Below are 21,615 nucleotides of genomic sequence, written 5' to 3'. Positions count from 1 at the left end.
TAAGTAAGAGAGATTTTGATTTACATTTTTCTAAACTTCCTTAATTTCTGGCATAATAGAAGGCAGCCAGTTTTCCATATTTGCTTCTTCAGTCAACAATGTATCTTTTATGATATATTAAAATCATTAAAGAATACCCAGACATTTATATGGAAATGACAGGAGTATCTAATTACTTTTTGAGGTAATTATGAATATCTTTCTAAGGTACTATGCCAACATTCTACAAGTGGTAGTTTCTTAACCATACACTATTACACCAAAATCCAGTGGTCTATCTTATACTTTGATTGGTGGTTTTACCCATGCATTTGTAACTAGTCATTTACAAAATACTGGTTCACTGTGGTAAGGATGAAATAGCTACTATTGCAAATTGGTACGATTGCCTTGATTTGTGCTGAGCAATTTTATTCCAGATTGCTTTTCCACCATCAAAAACACTGATCTAGGCAATCCAAGGAGTCCCAAATACCCTAGGAGCAATACAGACACAGTGAAAAGAAACCTGCATTTTAGAAGTGAAGATGGGAAAAACTGGGCCTCGTGACTTGAGACTGTGGGCTACAGCACTGTGTGCCAGTCCATGTCCAAAAGATCAGGTGGATCTAGTCATATTTTACCAGATACTGGTAAAGAAATTTCAGGGGTCAGACTAGTTACGAATATCTTCAGAATAAATCAGCATAAGAACTAGACATCTCTTCCTTATACCAAGATGATATTTAAACTCACTAAAAATTGCAGTAGCTGTCAGACAAAAGGGAACGTGAAGCTTGAAGGTAAGAATCAATACATGCCTGTACAGAAATTCATGATGGGCTGAGATAATGATAGCTGAAAGAGACTTCTTTAAGTCTAGAAGAAATTGAGTCATTATCAATGTGCAACCTTTGATTTTTTTTTGGTTTGTTTGCTGTTTGTTTATTCATTTGTTTGCTGTTGTTTGTGTTCTTCTCAGAATACAAATCGTGATGGAAGAGCGGGATGAAATCAGTTCTAAAAGTAGGTACCAAGGGTGTCTTAAGTATTTATAATAAATGAGTAATTTAAGGTTTATAATAAATAGAGCCAATCCTTCTTACATATATAACATAGGAAAAATTTTTAAAAAAAGGTATGATATATTTATGGGCTACTTTAACTAAATTTTTGTTAAATAGGTTATGAATTGTTAAATATATAAAAATAGGCACCCCTGCCTACAGAAAATGCTCAAAAAAGATCAAACCTAAAAGATAGAATTCTGATATGAAATATTTATGCTTTACAGATTACAAACAAAACACTTCTTCATATTTCTATAAAAAACAATGACCTTCCCCCATGCTTTTCTGACATTTGTGTTTCCACTGTGATAATTTAGTAACTAGGAGGCTAGGAAACAAGTGTGTTGATTAAAAGACTTGTTCATATAACTATTTTTTCTAATGAAAAACATTATAAGAGAAAAAAAAATTTTATTTTCAAATGAAACTTCTCTGTGAGTTGTTTCTCAGCTATTTATAATAAATATGTTTTACATTAAAAAACTTGTGAGAAAATTTATTCCTTACTTAATCACATTCCATTTAATGTGAGAAACTCCATTTTTTGCCAACACTAAAAACTAAGTGTCTAAAGTGAATGTTTTGTGCATGCACTAGCCTTTAAACATACACACATAACTATATCTACATCTATGGCGGTATCTATGTCTACTTAAGTTTAGGCTATAAGAAAAGTTCAAATTAAAATGCTAATAAGTACTAACTCAATTTATTTTTACTGTGATTCACTAAAACTTTTTTTAATGTTCCTAATTTATACTCTAGATGTACAAAATAGAATAAAAAGTAGCAGATCCAGTTATTATTATAATTGATTTTGGAATCATCTTCAGAATACACATATATATAATAACTGTCTTTGAACACGAGTGTTAAATTTAAATTAGGCTCACTGAATAAATGACCTGGAATTCAGCAAACTCTTTGTCCAAAGGGTAATATGCATAAGAAATACTTAAGATAGCCATTCAGAAGCTTCTATGAGAAAGCTACCTTTAAAAATACAAATCAAAGAGATAGACGAAAAAGTATGTAATATGCCTAGTGTTATGAAACACTGATGAGTTTCTAGAGCCTTGAGGAATCTCTAACTAGAAAGTAATACTGTCAGTACATGACCTCTAAGAAGGTCAGACAATCTGAGACTAATTACAGAAAAGATGAAGTTAGAAGTAAGATATGTAGGATCTAAAATGTGAAAATCTGAATACAATACCAAGAAGTAAATCATTTCAGGGTTTGAAACAGCAGTGTACCCCAAGTATTTGGGTTTAGAATCATTATTCAGGCAGCAACTGAATGGTGGCATGGAGAGAATGGAAGCTAAAGGAAGAGAAATAAGTTAGAAAGTTATGCGTAAAATGCAGAGATGAAGCAAAAAACTCACACAAATGTGGAGAAAGATATTTTCAAGAGATATTTGAAAGAAAAATTAATATGACTGTGATTATCATATTTGCCAATTTTAAGATGCACAAATTTACATTTTAAAATTTCTGAACTCTTAAAATGGGTGGTATCTTATAATCACTGAGGCACAGGAGGGGATCATGACTTAATTACATAATGGTGTAATCTTCAAAAACATAATATCATGCCTCACATGCAAGTTTAAAATGAATACACATCTAAGATTTATTAAATTCTTTAATTGATGAAGAAACCAAAGCAAGATACAAAACCAGTTCAGAGGAATATGTGAAGAAAAAACATATATTTAAGCCATCTAAAATGCTGAAATAAATTTGCTATTGGATGCAAAATTGGTTTGTGTCTTACAAAGCAATGAAATGAGTAGACTCGTCTTTTCAATCAGTTTTATCTCTATCAGACAAAATGCATTTTTGTTTATATGACTAAGAATCACTTGTTTTTTATTCTTCTTTAACTACTAAACATCTACCTCAGTCGAGTTGTATAATTACCTAAATAACAGAAAGAAAAACACATGAGCACACCTTCCTATAATCAGATATCCATAAAGAGTTTACTACACAATTCTCAGCACTGCACTGGAAAAGATATTCCTCTATGTTGTCATTTCCAAGTCTGGACAGTTTTTACACAGTTTTGGTTGACTCATCATATTCAACTATAAAAATTATCAACACCAAAACTTGTGCTGAGTAGGTGTCAGTTTTGAAATTAGATCTGAGACCAGAGTATTCATCTAATCCCTAGGTATCGAATGGTTGCTTGGTGGGTTGGTAGATCAGGTATTTCAAGACCATCTCTGAGCTTTAGTTCATAACTGAAAGGCTGTTTCAAGAACTCAGCGGCACCACCAATGAACTGCAATAATTGACACCAATAGACTACCTCAACAACAACAGCACATGACACGTTTCTCTGAAGCTCACAAGGGACATTCCCCAAGACAGACCACATTCTGGCCCTAAAATTCACCTTAATAAGTCTCAAAAAAAAAAAAAATAGAAATCAGGGGCACCTGGGTGCCTCAGCCAGTTATGCACCTTCCATCGGCTCAGGACACAATCCCAGGACCCTGGGATCAAACCCTGAGGTCCAGCTCCCTGCTCAGAGGGGGGCCTGCTTTTCCCCCTACTCCCCTCTCATGCTCTATCTTGCTATCTGTGACACTATCTCTGTGTATCTCTCTCAGATAAATAAATAAAATCTTTAAAAAAAACAGAAATCATACAATGTATGCTTTCCACCACAATGTTATAAGACTAGAAATCAACAAGAAAAAGATAGCTGGAAAATCCCTAAATACTTAGAGATCAAAATGAAAACTTCTAAATGCCACATGGGTCAAAGGAGAAATCTCAAGAGATATTAATAAATAATCTGAAAATATAACTTATCAAAATTTATAGGATTCAGCAAAGCAACTCATAAAGAGAAATTCATGATATTGAATTCATATATAAGAAAAGAAGAAGGATTTAACATCACCAAAGAAGACAGAAAGATGACAAATAAACATATGAAAATATTTTCAGCATCAAATATCATCAAGAAATTGCAAATTAAAACAGCAGTGAGATTCTACTATGCATGCAGCAGAATGGCCAAAATCTAAAACACTAGAACACTGAATGCTGGCAAGGATGTGGAGCAATATGAACTCTCACTCATTGCTGGTAGAAATGCAAAATGGGGGGCGCCTGGGTGGCTCAGTGGGTTAAGCCGCTGCCTTCGGCTCAGGTCATGATCTCAGGGTTCTGGGATCGAGTCCCACATCGGGCTCTCTGCTCAGTGGGGAACATGCTTCCCTCTTGCTCTCTGCCTGCCTCTCTACCTACTTGTGATCTCTCTCTGTCAAATAAATAAATAAATAAAAATCTTAAAAAATAATAATAATAATAAAAAGAAATGCAAAATGGTATAGTCACTGTAAGATAATTTGACAGTTTCTTATAAAACTAAACATTCTCTTACCATACTATCTACCAACTGCACTTTTTGGTATTTACCTAAAGAGTTGAAGTGAATGAGTTGAAAATTTATGTTCACACAAAAATCTGCTCACAGATATTTATATCAGCTTTATTCATAATTATCAAAATGTGAAAACAACCAAGGTATCCTCCAGGAGGTGAATGGATAGATAAACTGAAACATCCTGACAATAGAATATTATTCAGTACTAAAAAGAAATGGAGCTATCAAGGTATGAGAACACATAAAGGAAACTAAAAAGCATGATATTAACTGAAAGAAGCCAATCTGAAAAGGTGGCATAAGTATGATTCCAACCATAGGACAATTGAAAAAGGCAATAATGGAGTCAGTAAAAAGACCAGGGAGTGCCACAAGTTAGTAGGGAGAGAGGAATAACAGATAGAGAGCAGAGGATATTTTTGGCAGTGAAAATACTCTGTATGATACTATAATGATGGAAATATGTAGCTACATTTGTCAATATCCATAGAAAGTGCAACACCAATATTGGACCCTAATCTTTTTTTTTTTTTAAGATTTATTTATTGGACAGGAAGATCACAAGTAGGGAGAGAGGCAGGCAGAGAGAGAGGGGGAAGCAGGCTCCCCACTGAGCAGAGAGCCCAACACTTGGCTTGATCTCAGGACCCTGAGATCATGATCTAAGCTGAAGGCAGAGGCTCAATGCACTGAGTCACCCAAGTGTCTCTTAAACCCTAATCTTAACTATGAACTTTGGAGAATAACGATGTGTCTATGTAGGTTCAGAGATGGTAATAAATGTACCGCTGTGCTGTGGACTATCAATAGTGAGAGAGCTTGTGTATGTGTGGGACCTGAGAACCCTCTGAACTCTCCACCTCCATTTGGTGTGAACACAAAACTTCTCTAAAAAAGTAAAGTTTATTATTTTAAAAAAGCTGGCTTAAAAGCTCAGTACCAATGACCCAACTGAGTGTTAAAACACAGACACTAACAATTCTCAGTTTCAAAGCTACAATACAATATATATATATATATATATATATATATATATATATATACTTTGAAGGTTAAAAAGTTTTAGAAGTATCTTAAATTATTTTCTTCATATTTTGTTTTTAATGTAAGTGCAAAAATAACTGATATAATCAATGCCTACTTCAGTATGAAAAAAACTAAATATAAAAAATACTCTAAGAAGAAAGCATTGCATTACTACTGGTTGTGGGGGGGGGAGGTTGTGCAATATAAAATTTTTTTAAAAATCCCTTAGTCACTAGCATCTTAGAATTAGATGCAATATGGTAGTGTAAGAAATAGTGGTTGCTGTGTATGAGAAAAATACTAAGTACTACATCATAGGGCATAACTGTATCAAGTGCTAAGAGAGTACAATAAGAGATAAGTAATTCAAGTAGAACTAGAGATAGTAAGTTCAGACCAAAATTCCAAGAAGAGATTGGAAAATAATACACAATCTTCTAAAGTAATACTGAGGATCTGTGAACTATTTTTATTATTTCTAAAAATTCAATAATATTCAGCCATAATAAAAGATATTTATTTTTCTTAATGGTCTTAAATTAGTTAATTCTGAAAAAATTTTTGAGGGATCTTAGCTAAATAATAAATAAAATATGCAAGGTCAGGTTTACTAATTTTAAATAAAAAGTTTAGCTAGAATTATCTTCCCATAAGTGTGGTATTTATTCATACTCATTAGCACTAGACACTGATATTAAGCAGAATTCTCATGAGATTTTTAATTCTATAGAAAAGGATTGCTTTCAAGGTTTTACCTCTTTGTACATTACTGAAAGTGTTGTTCTATTCCAACTGTCTATAAAGTAATAGGAACTCATACCTTGTGCTTGATACTTTCTTTGCTCTACAACTGAGGTTTCTTTCTTTTATTTACTCAATGATTTCTTGGAGGAAGAGTTTCATACGCTTAGCCTTATTTATCTATAAAGATCTAAAATATGTAAGAATGAAGGTCAAGAAAGTGACCCCAGATAAAAAATTTAAGAAAAGGCAAAAATTTACAAAACCAAAAAAATAATGAAACTGAACTAAACTGGAAATCAGAGGTTAGGTGAAAGGCAAAACTTAGATGAAAACGAAAAGGTCACACAGTGAGCTGTGTCCTACCAATTTCCTCAATTTCCATCCAAAGAGCAAAGGAAGATCCTGTGCCCATCACTTGAAATTGAGGCAGCAAGATCTCTAAGGAAAAAAAAATGCCCTCATTTAATAAAGCAAGATTACTGAAAAATCCATTGATGTCTACATCATAACTAACTCAGAAGAGTAAGAACCCATCATTAACAAATTCACGGACATTGCTTCAGCTTTTCAAGGAAGACTAACAGCTCCAAGAACTTCAGAAATTGTTATTGGTCTATGGCTGTTCTGCATTCCTCCACAAGGAAAATCAATCTCCAAGGCATTCTTCATAGAAAAGTCTTGGATATGATACACATTTCTCTCTCACAAGATAGAACAATTTTTGCTGACTCGGCAGCCTCTCTGCTGCATCTTCATCTGTGAACTGGGAATAGTCATGCTTGTCACATAGGATTAATGGTATAATATTCATAAAATACTTTGAACTTCTCAGATAGTGGACCCTATAAATAAGATATATTAATATTACTATGATAATATGTAAAGATACAGTTATTATACACCTAAAAATTGATCTTTTTCACTGATCCATGTATTATAGCTATATTTAATTACTATAAAATAGAAAGAATGTCTTTTTGAAATAAAAGCTAAAAAGACAGTTTTTTTTTTCATTCAGGTGTTAGTGAAATTTTTTTTTAATTCCAAGCCAATTACAAAACATTATAGAAAAATCAAACAAACAAACACTTAAAAAGGACTACTCTTCATGAGTTCCTCACATATTAGGCATATAACATATGGGATAAGGTTGTAGAAATCTAAAACCTCCTCTTTCAAAAATTTCTACTACATTTTTTTTATAAAAAGATAGCCCAGTGGCTCCCCTTGACTTTTTTCAAATATCAATAACTCCTATTTTTCCCTTATTTGCATTTATATATTAAAATGTTTCATCTACCAGATGAAAATTGATTACATGTTAATGTCATTACATTTTTTGTTAATACATGCTGGCTGGTTCCTCACCAGTCAGAGCTAATCAACACACTTTTAAGTGGAATTGTATTACAAAAGTAGCAACAACTGCATAAACAAAAGAAAATACCATCCTTATCAGTACATACCATTGTGAGTATATATGCTTTTTTTTTCTCATTCATAGAAAAATAGAAATGTCTTCATTAGCTAAAATACCCCTAAGCCTAGATGACCCCAGTTTTGAAATTAATGCTTACAAAAGCCATATTTGAAGTCAAGACAAGAGTTCTATTTAACAAACCCTCTTTTTCTTGAGACTTTGTAGGACATAGAAGATTTTAGTAGCTGGCATTGTTTTAAGTGAATTAAATGTTATCAATGCTTTTAATCTTCACACAAAGCCCCTGAGATGAACCATTATTATTCCCATTTTCACAGATGAGGAAACGGGGACATCCAAAGATGAACTCATCCAAGTCTCAGAATTATAAAGAAAAAGAGTCAAAATTATTTGTATTCAAAAAGAATCCCAGAAAATAGGCTTTACAATATGCACTACTACCCACTGTGCAGAAGCCCTCTCATAAAAAGATTTGCAAAACCTAGGTAAGATATAGCTAAATATAAATTTAATTAGTGGTTGTCTCATAGTCACAATTTCAAATATGTAATAAGTATTCTGGAATAGGTCAGAAACTTGGATCTACATAAACATGGAAGAGCATCAAAGAAAGAATAAGTAAAACATTTTCTACATGATAATTTAAAAAGCAATTTGTATTTTAAAAAAAGAAACAATATGAATGACTCTCACAGACAGATACCTAATTGTATTCATTAAATATTCAAGTTGACTGAACTTCCATTTACTCTTTGTGTATCTCCCATGAGGAGGAGGATGCATAAATTCTTGAGGAACTTCAATGCCCCCCTTCAGTGTCTCCCTCCCCAAATTTTTCTCCAAACTATACCCAATAATTATCAGTAATAACTCAACCATTTCCCTCTCCCACCTACAAGCACTGTCAGGAATTACAAACTCACCTTAAGGAGATTTTAAGATCAGTCAAAAGAAATATTTATTATTCTGATCAGGTGAGGACCCCCCTTTCAGAAAGCACTTCAAGTATGACGCTATTGGAAAGCTGTACTCTCTATACTTTCCCCTACGACTGAGTTACCACTACACTGCAGCCACAGTAGAAAGAGCTATTAAGGTGCTGGGAAAACGATGACTAGGATACACCCCTTATCTCAAGTATTCATGAGCAGTAATAAAAAGTATAAAAAGAATGTCAATGCATTTTTTTTTAACTTCAACTTGTCCTTAGGTCAAATCTGAGTCCAATGGCTCAGCCACAACAGCAACAAATAGCTCACCGATAAAGGTTGGCTGCATTATTTCTATCCAATGAATCATAACTTAATTATAACTTAAAACAGCTATTGTAAAATATTTTTATTTTTTAATTACTCTATTTGAGAGAAACAGAGGATGCATGAGGTGTAAGGGGGAGGGCAGAGAGTGAGGGAGACGAGCAGACTCACAGATGAGCACAGAGCCTGGTACAGAGCTCAATCCCAGGACCCTGAGATCATGATCTGAGCTGAAACCAAGAGTCCAATGCTTAACGGACTGTGCCACCAGGTTGCCCCTAGAAGTATTTGGGGAGGTAGTCCAATTTAGTCCAATTTAGAAATGGCTCACTTCCATCCCCTGCTTCCTTCCTTCCTTTCAGGTCTTCTTTCTCTCTACTCTCTCCGTCCCTTTCTCTCTCTTTCCCTTCCTTCATCCCCTCTACCTTAGATTAGATTTACCACTGGAAATGTCTGAGTAGCCCCTGTTCTTGTAACAAAATAAAATAATAATTCTATGTATTACAACTGTCATGTCTCCAAAGTTCATAACAGAATTTTTTTTTTCTCACTTTGTAATATAAGTACAGACAAGAAAAAGTAAGAAACACTGGCTGTTTTTCAAAGTGAAAGAGAAATGTCAATTAAATATGAAAATCTAGAAATCGTTTCCTTTTTATTTCTTGAACACCTGATCAAAATCATCAAGGGAAGTGATTCATTGCCTTTTAATGAAATATCAAAACTCCTACTGTTCTGTTAAAAACATGTATTAACTAATTATTATAAAATGTATTTGAGTCCTAGAATTTACTATGTAATATTTCACATATTGAGATTGTTTTAGAAATAAAATCTTACGGGTTTTTGGTTAAGTTAATAGTATGCAGATTGCAAGTAATGGACATACAATAGCTATATAAAAAAGAATAATAAACATCACAGTAGGAACTACATGCATAACCCTATTTTGCCATAATTACTTGCTGAACTCACCATATTATAAGGCAAGCATCATGACTATCTTTCAGAAATGCAGAAAAGCGATTTGCTATTCTCTCCTACATTCTCCAGGTATTTACAGGGTGGCTCATTTTGTCTCCACTGTGAAATATCTTAAAAGGTACCATGGTATTCTGATGCTAGCAGTAATTTATTATCCCCTTTAATCTCGTAAAATTGCCCTTTGCATGTAATAATTTGTTATTCTTTTATTAGACTTTCTTCTGCATACTGTGTTTATCATAAAGATGTCACCATTGTGATGCCTAGCAACCATTACAATGTTCTGGAGGTGTTTGCATATATTTTCCTGGGGGAGAGATCTGCGTGGTCCCTGCATGGGAGAGCTGTCAGTGGATTCTGATGTATGAGGATAAAAGGAGCCCCTGCTGCAGACTCCAATAAGCTCAAGTCACGGCCTGAAAGCAGTGACTTGGGCATCACTATACCGTGTTAGAAAATGTGTCAATTATCACATGGACCGCCTAAGGGTATTGCCTGGGTCTAGGTCATAAAACCATCAAGACTGAAGGGGGAAAAAATTGATGAAGAAGTAAGTTGAGTTAATTGATAACAAGGAAGCCTCTATATGGAATGTTCATTGTAACTTGAGACCCCCCAATTTTTTCTGAGAAGCTTTCCTGTGGATGATCCCATGAGTAAATCTAAAGCTGTCTATCTTCTCCAACATAAAGTATGTATAACTGGCATTTTAGACATTTCCTAAAAGCCAAGTAGGTAGTTGTCAAACTGGTCAGGAAGCCATAAAAATAAAAATAAAATCATGCTAATAATGTTATAGTTGTTTTGCTATTATTGTGATTCTTAATATATGATGCCACTGTCTATATGTGAATACAGTGGGGACCACTTAAATATATAGCCTAGGGCTTAAGTCATGAAAGCTTTATGCACCATTTATGTTGGTTTCTGTGCAGTTTACTCAGGGAGAAGGGAAAATACATATTTTTCATACATTTACAGTGGTTTCAAAGCTACTTGAATTACCCCCTTTATAAACATCCTTGTATTTGCCTGAATTACTGGTAATCTTTAAGGCATTTGTATCAGATGAGTTCCTTTAAGAAATCACTCTTTACTAGGGATGGTAATAATTATTAAAGAAAAAGAAACCAGCTCTCTACATAAGGTGCCCAAATCACCAGTCGATAAGGCAGTTTTGCTAAAAACTGGAATTTTATTAAACAACATAATATAAATAATATCAAGAAGGCACTTTGCTCAAAATATTTAGGCATCCACACATAGATCCTGAGGTACCTGAGATTACTTCCTCAGACCTTTCAAAAGCACATCACTCTCAAAATACATTGTGAGGACAGGGGGCACACAGGCCAGAAAATTATCTGTCCTTTTATTGGTGTTAAACAAAAAGATTCTTCTGTACTAAATTTTCAGTTTTATGAAGAACATATAAAAACATGGCCTCTCTCACTTAAAATATAATTGGAGAAACATTTTTCATAGCAATAATGTTAATAGTGATGATAATTACAAGCAATATTGCCCAGTATAGATTTATCTTCTGGCATCGGATTTTTCTTTGAAGGTAAAGACAAATTTTGAGTAAGAAGAAGCCATATCAGGAAAAAACAAAAATAATAAAAATAGGCTTCATTAAAATATTTAACTAAAACCTGTCATCTCTTCAACTGAAAGCAGGTTCTTACTACAGGCCAGTATTCCAGGAAAGCAGACAGACACTTTATTAAGTCTTGTCGCTCATCTATTCTATTTTTGTATAAATTGGCACAATTATTCTATACGTGTAAGGACAGCAATGCGATCTTCCAAAGAGATATGTAAGTTGCTGTTGTTGTTATTTTTATACACTATATGGCAAGTAGGAAGATGACAGATTCTGGAATCGGTAGGCTTACCTTTGCTACATGCTATCTAGATAGCTGCTAAAATTATAGAAGCCTTAGGTTACATATCTAAAGAAAAAAATGTCTAATATGGCAATACCTGTTCATCCTGCTGCATAGAACTATGAGAATCAAATAGAATAATTGCTGTTAAAATGTTTCAGACAATAAAGTGTCACAAAATATTAGTCCTAATTATCCAGAGGATAGGCTTACATTATTTTAGTTCATTGGTATTATCTATTACTATTGTTTTCAAAATATGCTCAGTTATTTAATTGCCTAGGAATTTTTGCAATAGGCCAAAACTTTCTTTTGACAGTTTAATAAAATAAAAGAAGGGCTACTCTGGATATATATTAGGTTATCAATTTGCAGTTTATTCTTCCTTTCTTTGTAATAATTACAGGAATTCGTTCTGAAATAGGATGGATTATAAGGCTGTTCCCCAAATATATAAAAATTCCAAATTTTAGCCTGGAACTATAGGACATGAGTTTGGAGACAATTCAGGTTAGGGAGTCCACATAAAAGCAGTAAAGGCAGAGTGGGGTGAGGAGGGTAGTAATTCGAACAGAAACTGCTTCAAAGATAATATTATACTCCATTCTATTAGAAAATAATAGCAAAGAATGATCCCTGGGCACTAAAATTTAATTGGACCTGCTGTAATAATGTGGGGTGTGGAAAATACACTTTAAAACTGACCTGAGTGTTTGCCATGGTTTTCAATGAAGAGTTTCCTTTATCTTATTGCAACAAATTTATCTTCTAGGGATATCACAGGAAAGAAATGGGCAACTCTTCAAACAAGATAAATGGAAACTTTGTAATGAAAACTCCTGTATCTCAGGTTTATAACAATACCCACTCATTTGTACCTGAGACATAATAGCTCATGAAGAAGGACTGCCTGGAGAAGAACCATGTTCTCTTAGATAATAAATAAAGAATGTGCTGATATCCAGACTGCAAGCAACTCTCTTAGCCAGAGCAGAATTGTTACCGAACTAGCTCTATACTAATTGACAGAATGCAAATAATCCACTTAGGGAATACAACCCAGTTAATTTATAAAGAATTACATTCAGCTCAAGCGATGGACAGCCAAAATAGAAGTTGATCAATAAAGCCACCGTGTCACTCTTTCACATACAAAAAATCTGAGCGTGAGCTGTGATTAAAAGGAATCTGGATATGATGTCATTAACATGTAGCTTTTATCTCATTGCCCAACATGACTCTTCAAACTCCAACATTCCAAATTCACATTCCAGCTGGAAGTATGAATGACAAGAAAACGTGCCTTATTTAGGATAAAAATCTTAACCACAAATACAGGAAAAATAGTTTTGTTTTCCCCACATCCATCATTCCAGGTTAGTTTAGCTGGCTGCTCTTCACTTCCAAAAGACACAGATTCCTTCTACCTTTTTTTTATTTTCTCATCATTCCTAGTCTTAGTTTACACATCTAAATTGGAAACAAAGATATGTCCACCATGAAGCTCATGTGAAGGGGAAAAAGTAGAACACATGAGGAATTTTTCAAGTCTGAGAACCAGAAATGACACATATTAATCATTTGACTCATCTTTTATTGGCAAGAATATCATAACATGGCTACATTTAGAAGTGATTAAGGCTAGGTAAGGCATTATTAGCCTAGGCATCTACCTTCCGGCTACAAATGTCTTACTATGAAAAAATAAAAAAAACAAATATTTGTTTTTACCTAGATGTCCTCTCCACAAATGGTTTATATATCCCTTTTCAAGTCACATATGATGAACACACACAACACTTTCATTTACTGGAACATAGTCATAGGGCCCTGGCTACTTACAAGGGAGATGGGGATTTATAGCCTTTCTTCTAGGCAGCTGTGAGCCCAGGAAAACAAAACAACACCTTCTAGTGACAATAAGGGATAGGAAAATTAAATCTTTTACATGAGGCAACCAAAGTAAATATACTAAGCAAAAGGTATTATCATTTTAATTTAGAGCATAATATTTAAGGACAAGCATTCTTAATGGTGACAGTTGACAGATTGAATGGCTGTGCTGTGTATTGGCATGGGAAGCTGACAAAGGATGAGTAGTGGAGAAGAAATCGGTAGTTATATTTGGGACATGTTAAATCTGAGTTATATATTTCTGTGTAAACTTGAGCAGATAACTGTATCCCAGATTTCTGACCTATAATTTGAGAATAATAATGTTATTGACTTCATCAAGTTATTATGAGGATTAAATTCATTAAGACATTTTTATCTAAACCTTTAGAACAGTGACTAAAACATAATGATGGCTCAATAGGGTTAAATGATAGAAAAATAGAGATGCCAAAGAGAGATGACTGAAAAGGAAGTTAGGTGTATGATTCTAATTCAGAGGGACAGGTCTGGGGCTCGGGGTAGAAATTTGTAGGCTTTAATATCTAGGTGGTATTTAAAGCTATAGGAGTAGGGGCGCCTGGGTGGCTCAGTGGTTTAAGCCGCTGTCTTTGGCTCAGGTCATGATCTCAGGGTCCTGGGATGGGTCCCGTATCGGGCTCTCTGCTCAGCAGGGAGCCTGCTTCCCTCTCTCTCTCTCTCTGCCTGCTTCTCCATCTACTTGTGATTTCTCTCTGTCAAATAAATAAATAAATAAATAATCTTTAAAAAAAAAATCTATAAAGCTATAGGAGTAAGGGAGAAGACCTGGGGATTGAATGTAGATAGAAAATTAAGAACTCAGATGCTTAATATCTGAGAAATCCAGTGTTTGGAGGTGAGGACAAATGAAAAGGAAGATCTAGAAAAGGAAACTGAAAAGAAGTAACCAGTGAGGGAGGAGATCCCAGTGCCCCGCAAGAAAGACTTCATGTTTCCTACTTGACATTCAATGAGCCCAAAACACCAAGATTAAATTGATTAATGGGGGAGTACCTGGGTGACTGAGTCAGTTAAATGTCTGCCTTCGGCTAGGGTCATGATCCCAGGGTCCTGGGTTTGAGCCCCACACTGGGCGCTCTGCTTAGTGGGAAGCGTGTTACCCCCCTGCCTCTGCCTACTGCTCTACCTGATTCTGCTCTCTCTCTGTCAAGTAAATTAATAAAATCTTTTTTAAAAAATTTTAGTAACTAGTTAATTAATGGAGCAAATGGTATTTTCTTATTGTAGCACTCAAGTTAAAGGAATTGAGATTACACAGACATAATTAGCTCTAACTGAATCCATATTGACAAAATGTGACTCCTGCCCCTAATTTCACATTGTCTCAGAAACATTTGTTTGAAATTGTACATTAATTTTTTGTCAGAGGTCTTTATCAAGGCTACATGTCTACAGTCTCCAAAAGTCATCGTAACATATGCTCATATTTAGTGTTCTAGCACCACCATTTCTATAATGTCAAAGATCACCAGAGGTATTTCTTTATGACATATTCAACTATACTTCATGATCTTTATTTTATTGTATTCAACATTATTAGAAGTTCATCCTAATAATGGAGAAGTTAGAAGCAAGAAATTATAAGCATGTTATATATTTGTTTTGGTCTTCTTACATTTTCATACCTTATAATCATTCTGGCATTCAGAAGTCCTTGAATATTTAGTTCATGAAAAAAATGAAAGCCATTTCATTTTCATTTTTCAAAATGAAAACTAGCTTTGATTTTGATTGGAAGTGAAGTGTGCATGTTAAGTTGTATTCTATCAAACTGGTTTTCTCAGTATTGGGCATTGTGTTTTAGAGGTGACAACCTTTAAAAAACAATTTCCATTTTCTTAACAAAACAAAACATTTATGTCTGATCACGATAGCTCAAAGGGTCTGAGTCCAAAATGGAATGGATTAGAATCAACTAGTAACTTAGGAATGATCGGAAAATGTTATTTTCCTCCAGAAGGGCAAGAATTCAATGTAATTTTCTAGGAAATATAATTTAGAAGTTGTACCGCAGTCTCTATGTTCATGTATATAGAAGTAAGCCAAACACTCGTGTGTGCATATGGACACACACACACACACACACACACATACATTTAACATATTTCTAAAAGGTGAACTAAGACAGAAACAGTGCGATCAGACTGGCAACATTAAGCATCCAATAGAATGTAAGGAAGAATATTTAAGTCAAACATAATGTTTTAGACCAAGAACTGTTTCTCTGATCAACAACAAATAGTTCAGAGATCTGCCAGTTGCTCAACCTCATGACCTAAGGTGATAGAAGACTCATAGCAAACGAAAACCAGCTGGATATGTGTGTAGAGTACACGCTAACTGACTCCGAATCATCAAATGGATGTACAAACACAAATATGTGTGTGCGCGCTGTGCGTCTGCTTCCTCTCAACTGCCCTCATTAGGTGGACTAAAGGCTCAGGCACACGTTTAATGTAATTGCTAGTAAATATGGTAACTATTTTCTTCTACTAAAGTTACAAAAATTCTTTGAATTTTATATCAGGGACTAAATTTGTAATGGAAAATGATGTTCGATGGTGTTTAAATGCAGAGTATGTCACTTTATAAAGCATAGGACTCTTTTAAGTTATTTTTTTTTTAACTTCTTGACATGTGTCACAATTTGGAATTCTGCTCTCATGGGATAAATGCCAGATTACATGGTGTAGTATTTTTATCCTCTGTACTTTCGTTGTAGAAGCATACAACATCAAAGGAGAAGCAGATCACTCACATCAGCAGAAAATGGAATAGGACTATAATATGCTGGCTTTGATCTTGCCTTCTCATAATTATCTTGGCTGCATGCATGCATTGAGAGTAAGATTTGAATTAATAAGGCCAAGAAATCCTAGGAAATGTAAGAGGTATCCCTGAATATAAACTTCACCTATCTTCAACATGATAGATTGCAGTGGAGTCTACCAAGTTGTGAGTTGTTAATTTAAAGCATTAATCCTGAAATGTTATTCTCTCTGAAACTCATCACTGCTCTATGTAAGACAGCAATGTTGGCGATTAAGACATTACCACTTTTAAGTTCCATTCACCTCTGGTAAAGAGTATTTACCTAACATTCATCTGGTTTTATGTAAGTTTTCCCATAAGAGGACCTAAGGTAAAAAATCATTAATTTTTTTAAAGTCATCCTCATAGCTCAGTCCACTCATTAAAAACTCCTTGAATATTGCCTTAGGAAAGATATTGTTTTTGATAGGGAAAATAAATCAAGTCATCAACATCTGCAAAGGATTTATACACAGAGCATGGGGATCTTATATTCTGAGCCAGTCTTTTCATTTTCCCGTTTGCTTATTTACCAGCGTCGATTACTAGATTGGCTGAGAGGATGCTATTTTTCCCCTACATGAGTAAAAATTACCCCGTCTCTTGGAGGTTAACAGGTGGCTATGTTTCAGGAATATCAAAGGCCAACATGCTCTGGAGATTAGGGAGTTTTCATCAGTGAAATATTTCTGCAATGCACGAGGATTCAATTCGCTTTGTAACTGATTAGCTACCACGTATAAGAGCTGTGGCACTCGGTCAACAACAAATAGTAGGTGTTTTGCTTGTATAAAAGTATCTCACAAGACATTGTGTACACTCTAACCAGAGACTGCTTCACCTATGGTAATATCAAGACTGTTTTCATAAACTTGGCAACTGATCTGTACCTGAACTAAATTAGAACCAACGGATTCCATTTTTATCTACTAAATGCAAGGTAAATGCACACGAATAGAGACATCAGACTGAATAATAGGGAAGCAAACCTCTGTTTCCTTCAGAACATTATACAAAAAGAAAGAAAAAAAAGATGTTTCAAATCTTACAAAGCAGGGTTAGAAGCCATTCTTGTAGCAAACTGACAAAAGAACGAACTCCTTTGGAGAAACATTTCCTCTCGGGATTTAAAGTCATTCCTGATTCTCTCTAACGATCCAAAGTCATGTTGTCATAAATTAGGGTTGAGAAAGAATTTCCTTCCAAGAAAACAGCAGCCACAGCTTTCACATATTTTAAGTGTTGCAAATTCTAGTTTGCAGTATAAACAATAATAAAAGTATTTACTGTACTAAAAGTGATGTTCAGTTTTATCTAGTGACTTTTCAAGGGAGCTAAATATACAGGATACTCTTTAATGGATGCTTATATATGCTCAGCCAGGAAAGTTGAAAATAATGAACATTCCAGAGTTGTGATAGGGGATGAAATATATTCTCATCTCCTCTTACAGACTTCCCATATCCTTGATGCGTGCTGGGATGTGGGGTGTTTGCCTCTGTTTGGTTGTCTGTAGAGTGGGCCAGGAGCCAAATAAGAACTCAATTCCAGTAAAAGGGAGAGCCTTGTTTGTACCCCACCTCATAAAGTGCTGACAAGAAAGAAACGAATCATTCTCATAAGTATGTGCTAGCTTCCCATGGAGGTTTTGTTTTTCACTATGGGTAAAATGAGAAATGTTGGAAGTTTACAGACCAACAATTAGCTAACCAAAAGTAAGCATCTAGTCTTCAGTCACAGACAGGCATCTTAAAGGAGAGGGAGGTCTTGTGTCTCCTGGAGTTGAAGCGCTGCAAGAACTCATTAACTTAGGGGAGAGAAAGGCATGTGAGCGGGTGTACCACTGTGATCAGAAATATTCTTTAAAAAAAGGAAGAATGCATGTATCATTAAGTAGACTATCTATATAGAAAGAAGGAGTAAGCCTCAGCAATCAGAGTTGGCCTCTTATTGCAAAATTCGTATGGTCTCAGTAGCTTGCAGCCCTGCCAACCACAATTCTGAAAACTGTTTTTCCCCCTCTCCCACATCGCTCAAGTTCCTTTCAGTCTTAAGTGTTGGAGAAAAGGTCACTGGAGTTAAAGCAGTGGCTGGGAGGACTTCCCACATAAGCAAAACCTATTCCCAGTGGCTGTTACATGTTCGTTTTTCCAGCTGAATGAAATCCAACAGGGGCAGGCTTGGATTCAGGCTCACATCAGCCCGGTCCCTTCAGAAAGGTCTATATTAAAGTAGGGGTGATTTAGGGAGCTGTGTGTGTTGGCATCCATCAGCCAAAAAGTGCAACCTACTGCTCAGATCTGGGAAGTCCTTCAGCTGGGCTGTGTGTTCTCACCGCTGCCTGAGAGTATTTGAGCCCAAAATGTCTTTCCTTGTGCCTTGAATGATTGTGGCGCACTCTTCCAACAGAAGGAAATATAAGACATGCAGAATGGTTTAGGAACACCAAAGCTTCCTCCTCTGGTTTTTACTTGAACATAAAATATATTTAAAATGCCTAAAGTTATTTTATACCAGAAATGTACAGATTCCAATATCAGCACCCGATATAAAAAGTAAATTATTTCAGTAATAGAACAACATTGTGGTGCAAAAACCACTCAACAAACAACAGCCCCTTCATGATCTCTAAGCCTATCAATTACATTTTATTATATCTCTGAATTGTGGCATTGAAAAACTTTTAGTGTTAGGTTGTTTATAGCACTTGCCTATTTCTGCAGAATGCCTAAAACAAAGAGACTTTCCTGCAAATGACAGACTGTAATTTCCATATTTCAATAAATCTCTTTCATTTCCTAAATAAACAACAGAAATTTCTATCTGAGGTCTCTGTGACCTGATGACTCAGCCAGTAATTCAGACTCCTAGGGCCTCACAAAAGCAACATTCTGGAGAACTATGGATTTAAGGGTTGTGCTCGACAAAGTAGCCATTTCAGAAAGACAATGGGTGAATTTCCATTCCCACTAACAGTGTGCTCTAATGGCTGATGATTGACTCACTTGTTTTATGCTAATAATTTGGGGAGAGACAGAACATACTAGAAGCTTCAACTCTGGTATTGACACCTCTGCCTTTGCCCATACATTTCACTTAAAATGCAGATGTCAGGGACATTCTATTCTGGGCTATCTATGAGTTATGGTGTGTTACTGTTTTCTTGTGGCTGCCAACCACATGGCATAATTTCATAATTATTACCCTGATCTAGGCCTTTACTATCGAATTAAAAACTGCAGATCCCCGTTCCCACACTAGCTAAGTTGCTTCTTTTTTTTGTAATTTTACTAATAAGACAGTCTATCAGAATAATTAGGCATATGATTAAGAAAAAAAAAACGGTGATTTTTAAAATTTTGAATCCTGACCTGAAGTGAAAAAATGTTAATAAATACAAAAAAATTATGAGCCCTCCAACTGTCAGGATTATACTATAAAAGATGCATGATAAGAATAATAAATCTCAAAATATTTGTGACTTTATAAACAAATAGAACCCAGAAGTTTGCTGCAGGAATGTATGTGCATGAAAATTACATACAAGTATTTTATATTCCTTAAATGAAAATAGGAAAGAATAAATGAAAGAGAAGGGCTATGAGGAATTATGCACTTTGAAATATTTAGTTAATTATTATTTGCTAAACATTGGAAGTTTTTTAAATAGAAATCCTCTTAAACCCAATCCTTTTAGTATGTTTTCTGGCAGATAAAGCACATAATGCCAAGATGCTTCATTTACTCTATAACCTGATAGATAGATAGATAGATAGATAGATAGATAGATAGATAATAGATAGATAGATAGATAGACAGACAGACAGATAGGTTTGTATCCTGCCTCTGTGGTCCCAATGTAGTTTGAGAAGCACCAAGTAACTAAAATACTTGATGTAAAATAAAGGCTTTTGGTGACCACTAGTCAACCTATACAACTCAAAAGGTGTTTCTCAAACACACTCAAGAGAACACTACCTTTACCAGTGATACACTTTTGTGAAAAAAGTCATGGACCCTCTAACAGATTGCTAGCTCATTCTGTCTAAGAGAATCTGTCCAAAAGCAAGTTTCTCTTTAGTCTTCTCTCCTCAGACGATGGGTCTAGTATAGTTGGCACTTAATAAGTAAAATATATGGTTAGAAAGAATACAGAATCGTCACTTTATGCAAACAACATAAAGGTATTGAACAAAAACAAAAGAAAAATGTTTCCAACTAGTGTGGGTGCAATGGTTCAGTCAACAAACACAGTCAGGCATTCAAAAAATAATAATACACCTTTTCCATCTCCCTTGTACCTCAGTATAGAAAATATTAATAGGGACTTATTTGTTATAGCCAATCATACTTATAAATATCTCCGTTCTGATTTCTTACACATGCTTCTGAATTCTTACACAGCCTATAGGTACTATAAATCCTCTGATGCATCTGGTCATCTACAGACCATGAGAATATTGTCTTTAGAAAACCCTCAACTGGGCCTGAAACTTGATGTCAGGCTGTGATAATGTTGTGGAAGCAAATGTTGTCTTCTTAATGTGAGCATTATTTGCTTTCTCTTCAAGTAAACCAGTAAGTGATTCCAAAGGAATAAGGAATTTTGGTAACATTTGCCTTGATTCTTGAAGTCTTTTGTTTGTTGTTTACCTTGGGGGGAGGGGAGAAATTTCTAAATGACAACTTTTTTCAGATCACAGGCCTATCATTCCTGGTTGTCTTTGTCAATCAAATTGTATGTTTTTGTGAGTCCTTCTGGATTTCAATTGCTCATCTACATATGCCCTAAGATCTATAATCTTACCAATTCTATTGCTATTCAGTTCATAAAATATTGATGTTTCAGATTGTAACACTTGGACTCTAAGAAGTCAGTGAAAAAGATGGATGTTGTACTTGACCTTATAGTGCTTACTGCCAAGTGAGCAACATAGACAAGTGAGAAAAAAAAAAATCAAAACGCACTGTGATAAAGTCTAGGTTAGGGATTTCAAGGAAGCATGTCTCCGAATCCAAATCTGGAGATTCAGAGATGTCTTCTTAGAGAAAGTAGAAGTCCAATTTGAAAT

The 21,615-nt window shown here is 34.9% G+C and overlaps 1 long non-coding RNA gene across 1 annotated transcript; it reads left to right on the top strand.

Moving 5' to 3' along the window:
- The first annotated feature begins 466 nt into the window (after window positions 1-466).
- Window positions 467-12,754, top strand: LOC309858955. The gene is made up of 3 exons (XR_014308455.1): window positions 467-782; window positions 962-1,005; window positions 12,570-12,754. It is a non-coding gene; the product is annotated as an uncharacterized lncRNA (long non-coding RNA).
- The last annotated feature ends 8,861 nt before the right edge of the window (window positions 12,755-21,615 follow it).

The sequence above is a fragment of the Mustela nivalis genome, assembly GCF_964662115.1.
Source record: "Mustela nivalis genome assembly, chromosome: 2".
In the NCBI taxonomy this organism is placed as follows: Eukaryota; Metazoa; Chordata; class Mammalia; order Carnivora; family Mustelidae; genus Mustela; species Mustela nivalis.
This window is presented reverse-complemented; position numbering and strand designations above follow the sequence as displayed.